This window comes from Mesoplodon mirus (assembly GCF_964341445.2).
Source record: "Mesoplodon mirus genome assembly, chromosome: 15".
Classification (NCBI taxonomy): domain Eukaryota; kingdom Metazoa; phylum Chordata; class Mammalia; order Artiodactyla; family Ziphiidae; genus Mesoplodon; species Mesoplodon mirus.
Window position 1 is genome coordinate 80,807,561 of NC_138991.1, and position 10,556 is coordinate 80,818,116.

The window sequence follows — 10,556 nt, forward strand, 5'->3', positions numbered from 1 at the left end:
CTACCAAAAAAAAAAGATATTCTACATCCAAAGATATAAAGAAACCACAATATGGCAGCCACGAGCCCCACATGACCAGTGAGCACTAGAAATGTGGTTCGTGTGACTGAGAAATCTTTTAAATGTAACTTAATCTTTAAATAGATACAAACGTTCATGACTGCCATACTGAACAGCACAGCAGTAGCTCCTCCACAGCATTCCTAGTTGATGTCCCCAGCAAGATGGCCCATGGTAATGACACAAGTGACAAAATGCATGAAAGGTGGGGAGAGAGGGTTGCAAAAAACACCCCAGAGAAATGTGGCCTGGTACTCACAGATCTCCTTTTTTTCCTTCAAGAAAAGTTTGAAATTTGAATTATTTTTATAAAGTTAAGTCTCTGCCATGAAAAAAATGTATTAAAAACAAAATATCTTGGAATCAAACCAACCCTTCCTGCTGGTCCCATCCAGCCCAAGGGTCACCAAATTGCAATTTCTGTACTAGTTAACTTCCTAGGAGTAGATATAACTTTGTTCCAACTCTGCTTCAAAAATCATTCTCCATCACCTACAAATAAAGCCCAAACTGCCAACTTGGCACTTGAGGACTTCCCCCTCATGGCCTCAACCTTTCCTCCCAGCCTCCCCTGCACCTGGCCATCTATATGCACTGGATTGATCTGGTGCTTAGTTCTGCACTTCATCCTCTGTAATGGTTTTCCATGTCCCCCACTCCTCAAATAAAACTCATCTCTTCTCCTAGGTTGCTTACAGTCTACCCTGCCATGGAGCCAGGAGTCAGCCCACTTGCCAGGGAAACCATCCTTGTACAGCTCTGCTGTGAGGGCTTTGCCTGGCCTGAAGCAGCTACTTCATGAATGTCTGTCAAAGTCAGATGGATTGAACAGAGATTCCTTCTCATCGTATTTTTCTGAGACCTTGGTGTGTTCTAGAATGAACAGGCAATTCAAGGAAAGACAATGAAGCTAACGTAAGCAGGAGCAACTCGCTTGAGTTCTTGGTCACATGATAGCACAGTCCTTGGATTTTCACAGCTCAAAGCAGTCAGGGGCCCAGAAGAAAAGAAATCACACCCTAACCAAAAAAAGGTAAAATGATTCAGGTGATATGTAACCACTGCAGAAAAGGAATATAACAATGGTAGTTCTTTTTTTAATATTATTTATTTATTTAAAATTGTATTTATTAATTAATGTTATTTAGTTTTAAGTTTTATTTTTTTAAATTTTATTTTTAAATGTTATTTATTTATTTTTAAATTTTATTTATTTAAATTTATTTTTTTGGCTGCACTGGGTCTTCATTGCTCTCCACAGGCTTTCTCTAGTTGCGGCGAGCGGGAGCTACTCTTCATTGTGGTGCATAGGCTTCTCATTGTGGTGGCTTCTCTTGTTGAGGAGCACGGGCTCTAGGCATGCAGGCTTCAGTAGCTGTGGCTTGCAGGCTCAGAAGTTGTGGCTTGCAGGCTCTAGAATGCAGGCTCAGTATTTGTGGCACACGGTCTTAGCTGCTCCGCAGCACGTGGGATCTTCCTGGACCAGGGCTCAAATCTGTGTCCCCTGCCTTGGCAGGCGGATTCTTAACCATTGTACCACCAGGGAAGTCTGGTAGTTGTTTTTCTAGAGTAAAGGAACAAAGAATAATTCGAGAGGGAGTTTTATTCTTCCTGCTTCTTAAACATTTTTCATTAAAATGTTATTTCTAGTTAAAAAGCAAGCATGAGGGCTTCCCTGGTGGCACAGTGGTTAAGAATCCACCAGCCAATACAGGGGACACGTGTTGGAGCCCTGGTCCAGGAAGATCCCATGTACTGCAGAGCAACTAAGCCCGTGCGTGACAACTACTGAGCCTGCTCTCTAGAGCCCATGAGCCACAACTACTGAGCCCACGTGCCACAACTACTGAAGCCCATGCACCTACAGCCTGTGCTCTGCAACAAGAGAAGCCACTGCAATGAGAAGCCCACACACCACAACGAAGAGTAGCCCCCACTCACAGCAACTAGAGAAAGCCCGTGGGCAGCAACGAAGACCCTATGCAGCCAAAAGTAAATAAATAAAATAAATAAATTTATTTTTTTAAAAAAAGCAAGCACGGGCTTCCCTGGTGGCACACTGGTTGAGAGTCCGCCTGCCGATGCAGGGGACGCGGGTTCATGCCCCGGTCCGGGAAGATTCCACATGCTGTGAAGCGGCTGGGCCCGTGAGCCATGGCCGCTGAGCCTGCGCATCCGGAGCCTGTGCTCTGCAGTGGGAGAGGCCACAACAGTGAGAGGCCCGCATACCACACACACAAAAAAAAAAAAAAACAAAAACAAGCATGATTATGGAAGAAAAATAACAGGAAAAGAAAATGGTAGAAAAAGGAAAAGACAATCACTCATAATCTCATTACAAATAACAATATGACAATAACGCACACATTAGGCTTTTTTTTTTGCTTTCTGCCAGTATTTGATATTTTGTTTTTAAATCATTATAATAGGAAAATTTTTCTTATTATACAAATAAATTTTGCTTTTTATAATATTCCCTCAAGTGAATATACTATGAACCATTCCTCTTTTGTTGGCCATTTAAATTATTTGCAAATTGCATTCCTAGAAATAAAATTTGAGGAATATCACCATGCATACAACTTTTCCCATATTTAGAACTATTGACTTTGAAAAATATTTTTAAAAACAGAATGCCTGAGGCAAAGAGTTTGAATATTTTAATGGTTCTTAAACATAGTGCTAAATTCACCACTTTCCTGTTGAGATGTCAGATGTGGAAAACAAATTTAGGGAGAGGAGGGGACAGGGCTGCTAACCAGCACTCTCTTCTTCAGGTTTCTTCATGACCTGCCTGCAGGGCAAGCCCAGCGCATTGTCCAGTGGAAGCGTATTCTCAGGGCTCAGGCCAGTAGAGGTGTGACCCATGAATTGGCAGACCTTCCTTTGCCAATCGCTTTTGACTTATTAAAAAAATAAAATCTTGCCCCTCTGACCAAGCCAGAATTTGGCCTCTAGCTATGGTTTCAAATAGATTCACAAAATTCAAAACACAAAATCCACATATGTGAGGCTTGTTCTGTCTTCTTTAGTGGGAGAAATAGGAAGTAACACTAGAGCAAGCCTTTGGGATGGAGGGGTGGAGCGCACATGAGGACATGGTGGGAGCTGGGAGGACGCAACCCTCGCCCCTGCCTCCACCTTCTGGTTTGTTCATCCTCTTCCTCTTTTCATCTGGTTTATGAGGACAACAAACAGAAGTGACCTGGAGGACCTACTTTTGTATATTAATAGTCTCTTCAATAATCCTGAGAAAAGAGGAAACCATTCTTCTTTCAAACTGGGAACCCAGCATTCTTCTGAATCCATATTTATTCTCATCGTTCTATTAAAAAATGAGGGAGCCGGGCTCTTGGGGTTAAGCTTTTGTCCAGATGACTGTGACTATTTTTTTCTTTGCCTTTTTCTAATTTTGTAAGCTCTGACCAATTTTTCTAATTTTGTATGCTATGACCAAACTGTTTTTGACCAACTGAGAGAAAACTTTGAGGAAGGCAGGGCACCAGCCTTGTTACCTTGCCCTCGAGTCTTCACGTGCCTTCCGAGTATTTGGTAATATGGCCTTTCAGTCCTGGTGGCTCAGAACCACAATCATCATTACTCCAATCCCTAAAAAGCCACTTTTGCTCTAAACTACTTTTTATGTGTGTGTTCTCAGACACCAACAAGAGATCTGTAAAGTGCTAAGGGAATTGTTAAGCAAGAGAGGATACACTCCTCACCCTGACAGCTACACCACATTGGATCCAAGCAAAGCTTTCGAGTTGTTCTCAGCTGGTAGCCAGAGCTTGTTTTGAAAAGTCTTGAGTCTGATGTGTCCATACCCATTCTCCCCTGGTACGTTTGCAAGGAGGTAGAACAGATGTTCATCCAACATTAATAAACAGAACGAAGCTCCCCACAACCCACCCGCCCACCCCTCTGAAAAGAAGGCAGGCTCCAAAACATGAAAGAAAAGAAAACATTTTGCTCTTGACATTTGTTTGGAAAACCTTCAGGAAGCATAGACCTGGGGAAAGCACCTTAGAAGTTTGATAAATCAGAAGTGGAGTCGTCTGAAATGAAAATCAGGAATCCTAGCTTGTCTCTTTGAGACCAGTTCTGTCTTGGAGGACAGGGCCTCCTGCGGTCCACACAGGCGGCAATGTGCTTCTGGCCACTTTCTGGCCACTATCTCCTCAATTCCTCTGAACACACCCCTGCTATTCCAGCCAGAGTCCACACTGTTCCTTTCCCACCTCCTGCTTAAATGGCCTTCTTCGGAGCTGGTTTGTGCCTAACACCTCCCTCACCTTGGAGGCTCAGCCGATGTCCTACGATTAGCGGAGCCCTGTTCATCTTCTCCTACTCTGAACTTCTCTCCACCCACACAGTTCTTTTCCTCCCAGGATTTCCCCTGTGGCCACTCCCCCTCAGTTTCCCAGCTAGGCTAGAAGAACCCCCAAGACAAGAACCAGATCTTAATTTAACTATATTTTTATCTTCTGAAAACCTAGAAAAAAGTGGAGTTCATAAGAAGCGCTCAGTAAATGTTCCTACAGGGGGGAGATGAAAACACCAAGGGGCAGAGAGGCTAAAACGTCCCCCTGAGCACTGGAGTTAATAAATGACAGAACCAGTATTCAAATCCATACTCTCCAGCTCACAAGCCATTGGATTCTTTCCCCATATAAAGCAGATGTATTTTAAAAGTTCTCAAAATGGAATGAATTATCACAGTTGGTATAAGCAGTTTGATTAAATAACAATACCAATAGTTGTCCTTCATTGAATACTTGCTATAGACCCACACTAAGCAAAATCTTTACGGCCATCACTTCCATACGTTTTTTTCTACCCCAGCTTTACGGAGGTGTAATTGACAATTAAAGATTGTATATATTTAAGACGTACAATGTGATTTTTGGATACACAGGTATGTTGTTAAATGTTTACTGCAATCAAGGTAATTAACATATCCATCACCTCACGTAGTTATCTTTTTTCTTTTTTTAGTGAGAACAATTAAGGTCTACTCTCTTAGCAAATTTCAAGCATACAATACAGTATTTTTATCTATAGTCACCATACTGTACTTTAGATCCCCAGAACTTATTCATCCTCCATATATGAATCTTTGTACATTTTGACCAACATCTCCCCATTTCCCCCATTCCCCACCCACTGGTAACCATCATTCTACTCTCTGCTTCTAAGAGTTTGACTTTTTTAGATTCCACATATAAGTGAGATCATGCAGGATTTGTCTTTCTCTCACTTATGTTAGAGCAAAATATCCTCCCATTTCATCCATGCTGTCACATGGATAAAAAAAATATCCTTTTTTAAGGCTGAATAATATTTCATTGTATATATGTATGTCATATGTATCATTTTCTATATCACTCATCAATAAACACTTTGGTTGTTTCCATATCTTGGCTATTGTGAATAAAGCTGCAATGAACATGGGAGTGCAGATACTTCTTCAAGACACAGATTCTATTTCCTTTGGATATATACCCAGAAGTAGAATTGCTGGATCACATGGTAGTTCTATTCTTAACTTTTTGAGGGACCACCATACTGGTGTCCATAGTGTCTGAACAAATTTACCTTCCCACCAACAGTGCAAAAGGGTTCCCTTTTCTCTACAACCTCGTCTGCACTTGTTATCTTTTGTCTTTTTGATAGTAGCCATCCTAACAGGTATGAGGTGATACCTCATCACGGCTTTGATTTGCATTTCCCTGATTATTAATGATATTGAGCACTTTTTCATATACCTGTTGGCCATTTGTCTTAAGAACCACAAATCTCACCGGCTCCAGGCATGACGAGCTTAGCCTTCAGTTACACATGGGAGTTCCCCAGCTTACGGAAAGGTTAATGTTCCCAAGAGTTTTGAATTCCTTTTGGGCTCAGCTATAGTCCACTTTATTATACTTCTTTTACAAACTATATAAAAACGAGTCGAAACTTTTAGATGACAATCAAGCTAAGGACAGAAACAAGATTAGAAGCAAGAAAGCATGGTAGATAATAAATGCTTAATTGAGTGAATGAATGAATGAATGAACAATGAGTCAATGATGAAAGGATGCCTTAAGAGGAAGGAAATTACACTTCTCAGTTTTCCTGTGAGGGCAGTGTGAATGCATCTTCCATGCCCACTGAGAGCAGAATTGAGGAAAATAGACATTTGGGTTAACAACACAGAGGAACCTCTTATTTCAGAAAAGGGATGGCCGGTAACATTCTCCAGGAATATCTGAATTTTCTCTGCTCACCAGACTCAGACCAGTGCACAGTATAAAGATAAGATGTGGGGCTTCCCTGGTGGCGCAGTGGCTGGGAATCCACCTGATCCTCCAGGACCAGGTTCGAGTCCTGGTCCGGAGGATCCCACATGCGCGGAGCAGCTAAGCCCATGCACTGCAACTGCTGAGCCTGCGCTCTGGAGCCCGCAAGCCACAACTACTGAGCCCACATGCCGCAGCTGCTGAGGCCCACATGCCTGGAGCCCATGCTCCACAACAAGAGAAGCCACCGCGATGAGAAGCCCACGCACCGCAACGGAGAGTAGCCCCCACTCACTGCAACTAGAGAAAGCCCACACGCAGCAACAAAGATCCAACGCAGCCAAAAACAAAAATTAATTAATTTTTTAAAAAAAGGTAAGATGCTCTTGACTTAGTTTTACCTGGAGGAAGGAACTGGACCTTATAACCACTGGAAGTATTTCTAGGTCTGCTTGGCTTAGTGTAAAATGTAGTAGAGCATAGTGTAAGGGCCATGAGCTCCCTGGGTTAGAATCTCAACCAGTTGTGTGTATCTGAGTGAGTTATTTAACATCCCTGGGCAGCTGGTGACCCTCTGTCAGTGGGGAATGAGAACAGTAACTGCTATGTTGTAATGACTGGAGACAAGGCTCATAAAGTGCTGGATTCTTAGCACCTCTCCAACAGCTGGGGGAGGTGGTTGTTACTACTGCTTGTTCACACTGAAAAGATAAAACGTCATTGCTCCTCAGTCTCTTGCCAAGCCTGGGCAAGACAGAGTTGACTGGACTTGACACATGCAAAGGTTTCCCCTCTCCTATGGGACTTGTGCTGGTCCCAATGCTCAGAAAATGGACGAGAGCATATAAGAGCTCAGGCTGCCAGGTGAGGAGTCCTGCCTAGTTCCTGCCTGCCCACCCCTGAGTGCCCCTGGGAGTGACCCAATCTCAGCCCATTCTCCACTTCCTTTCAGACTCACCACCCTTTCAGCTGCTGCAAGATCACCTTTTAGAGGGTAAATTCAGTCTCATGTAACTAATCTTAAAATCTCTTCCCCAGTCCTGGGAGGTGATAAAGGACAGAGCCCAACTTTCTAGGCTGAAAATAAAAAATCAAGTTGAACTCATTTACTGAATTGAGCTCACTGACTCTAAATAGCCTCTATATAACAACCAAACCACCTCTTACTAAGTCTAAAATGATGATGTCCTATGAGCTGTTCTTTACTGGCTACACTTGGCTCAGTACTAATCAATCATTATATCTAGGATTTCTGCTGCAAGCTGCAACCGATGAGTGAGGTTTCATAAAGCTTCATGGGATGTGTGTGGGTGCAGACTGTAGGCTAGAAGGTTGACTAAGCCCAGGCAGAGGTTTCTACCAGAGGTCTTTAATGCTGACCCTGATTGGTAAAGAGCTTAGAAGGGAAAGGTGCCCTGAGACCCCCTCGGGGGTCTCAGAAGAGAACCCTAAAAATGAGAACCTCAGACTAAACTGCCAGGTTCCATCTGCAGAAAGGAAGCCACTGTCACATCAGTGCCTCCCTCTAAAGTGAGCCCTTGGTGTTTACTTTCTTCTCCCTGCCTGTCCCAGCCCTGTGCTAGCAGAGGCCTGCAGAATTACAAGCCACCCATTCAAGAGTCTGCAAAACAGACTGGCTGGCTCTGCAGGAAACAAGCAGGGTCTGCCAGCAGAGAAGGTCTGCTGCCTTAATTCATTGTTCTGCAAGGAGACTGATTAGCGCATTGCAGCATGTAATGGAGTTTGACTTACAGCATCTTATTAGACTTTTATTATAGCCCTGGAAGGAAGGCCAAGAAGGGACAACCACCTTGGTTTTGCAGATGAACATGGCACTAAACTCATTGGGTAATCTGCCCAAGATAACACAATGATTGTGTGGCTTGGAGAAGAACCACACCCAGGTCTTTGGGCATCATGGTTTATTTTGCTTTAAATTTTCTCTTGTGCTTGGTCTTCCTTGGACACACTGGGTTCTTGAATCATTTGAGGAAATGAGTGTTTCTAAGCATGGCCTCATCTGCCTCCCTACTTCAGTTCCAACAGCTACAAATAAGACCCCAGAAACAATTCCTGCCTTGGCTTATGGGGCTGACATGGGATATATTGGATATATGAGAATCAACACAACAGCAATTACTTGTTTCTGTTTTCAGAGTAGTTTCAATACTTTAGGATCCCCCTCAAAGACTAACTCACTGAGCAAACTGGCCTGAAGAAGAGAGTCAGTAAGAAGTGTTTAGGGTCTCACTGACTGATTCCCAAGGCTCTAAGTTCCGGTGGCTTGAAGCCCTCCAATTGTCTCCCTGTGCACCAAGGACAACTGCCATGTCCACCAGCTGGTCTACAAGATCTGTCACCATTTTTCCTGCTGTTTTGTTCATTTTCCCTACATCCTCAGCTTTGACCAACTGACTCCCCAAAGGTCTCCCCAATTCCCCTTTAAATGAGATGGACTTCCCTTTTTAGAATGTACTATGTCCTCCTCTTAGGGAAATCCTGTCCATCTGCACAGGACAGCTCAGAACCCACCTCCTCCTTCCGGCCTTCCCACACCAGTCAATGGCAATTCTATCAGTTTTGTGATTCAGGCAAACACCCTGCAATCATCCTGGATTCTTTTCTCTCACACCCCATATTCAGTCCATCAGCAAACCCTGGTGGCTCTCCCTGGGGGGTCCGCCATAATCACCACCCGCCTGCACTGTGGATGGTCCAAGCATGAAGCCTCCTCAGGGTTGATTATTTGGCATGATCACATACCATACTTTGTGGTCATTATTTTTACTACTTTGGGTCCTCTTTGAGGACAGAGACCAATATTTCTATATCGCGTCTGTAAAAATTTACAGTCCACAAGCAATTTTATTCTCACATACAGGCCCCCACCATTTCACAGGTGAGGAAAGTGGCTCAGAGAGGTTACCTGCTATAGTCAAATGCACAGATCCCCCAGGTGACAGGGCAGGCCTTTGGGTTCCAAGTCCATTGCCTTGTACCCTGGAGTGGGCACTCATTAAATGGTCACTGAAAATGTGTCTTTACTTTTTCTAAACAAGAGTAGGGAAAGATGGGAGGCTCCATAATGTGAGCAGACTTGAACCCTGCTTCTATTTAGGTATATGTTTTCAAAGTGTTCACCAGGGCAATTTATTAATTTAATTAACATGGTGACCAATCAAGATACTATCCAGAGTTTTGTTTGCCTTTTTATAGACTCCTCAAAAGGAACTGAAGAATTATTTTCACCCAGGAGTATTCATAATAGCCCCAAACTGAAAACAATGCAAATTTTCATCAACAGGAGAATAGATAAATAAATGATAGTACAGTCACACAGTGGAAACCTACAAAGAAATAATAATAAATATAAATGAAATACTGCTACATACAACAACATGGATGGATCACACACACGATGTTGAGTGAAGAAAAAAAAAGAGACACAAAGGAATACATACAGTATGATTCCATTTACACCAAGTCCAAGAACAGGAAAAACAAATATTGATGACAGATGTCAAAATAGTGGTTACCTCTGGATGGATGAGGAGGGTTACTCTCAATTATGAAAGGATACAAGGGAGCTCTGTGAGGTGCTGAGAATATCCCATAACAAGATTCAGCAGGCTAAGGCCATGAGCCAAATCTAACCCTCTGCCTGATTTGGTCAATAACATTTTCTTGGGACATAGCCATGTCCACTTATTTACATGTGGACCTGGCTGCTTGTGCCCTGCAAGGGCAGAGTTGAGTATTGCAAACAACAACAACTTTGCCTGCAAAGTCTAAATCATTACTGCTTGGCCCTCTACAGAAGAAGTCTGCTGACTTCAGCTGCATACCGTGATCTGAGTAGTGGTTACATGCGTGTTCATGTATGAAAAATGTTATCAAGCTATATACTGTCAATGACTACTCTAAACACTAAAGAAGAAGGAAAGGAAGGGAGGGAAGGAGGGAGAAGGGAAACTTTAAAAATACAGAAATACGTCCTGGAGCAAGTCACTTGTAAAGGTCATGCCGTGCATCACACTGATGGATGGGAAGAGATACAACCACGTTGTGAGCGAGAGCTGTGTCTCGAGCTGCCAGGAAGGGGGAATCATGTTATTTTCCAAATGGACTCATTCAAGCAAGGCGTCGCAGCCTTTTGTGGGGTCACAGACACTCTTGTGGTACAACCTGAACTTGAATCCTTGCCCTCCTACCTTC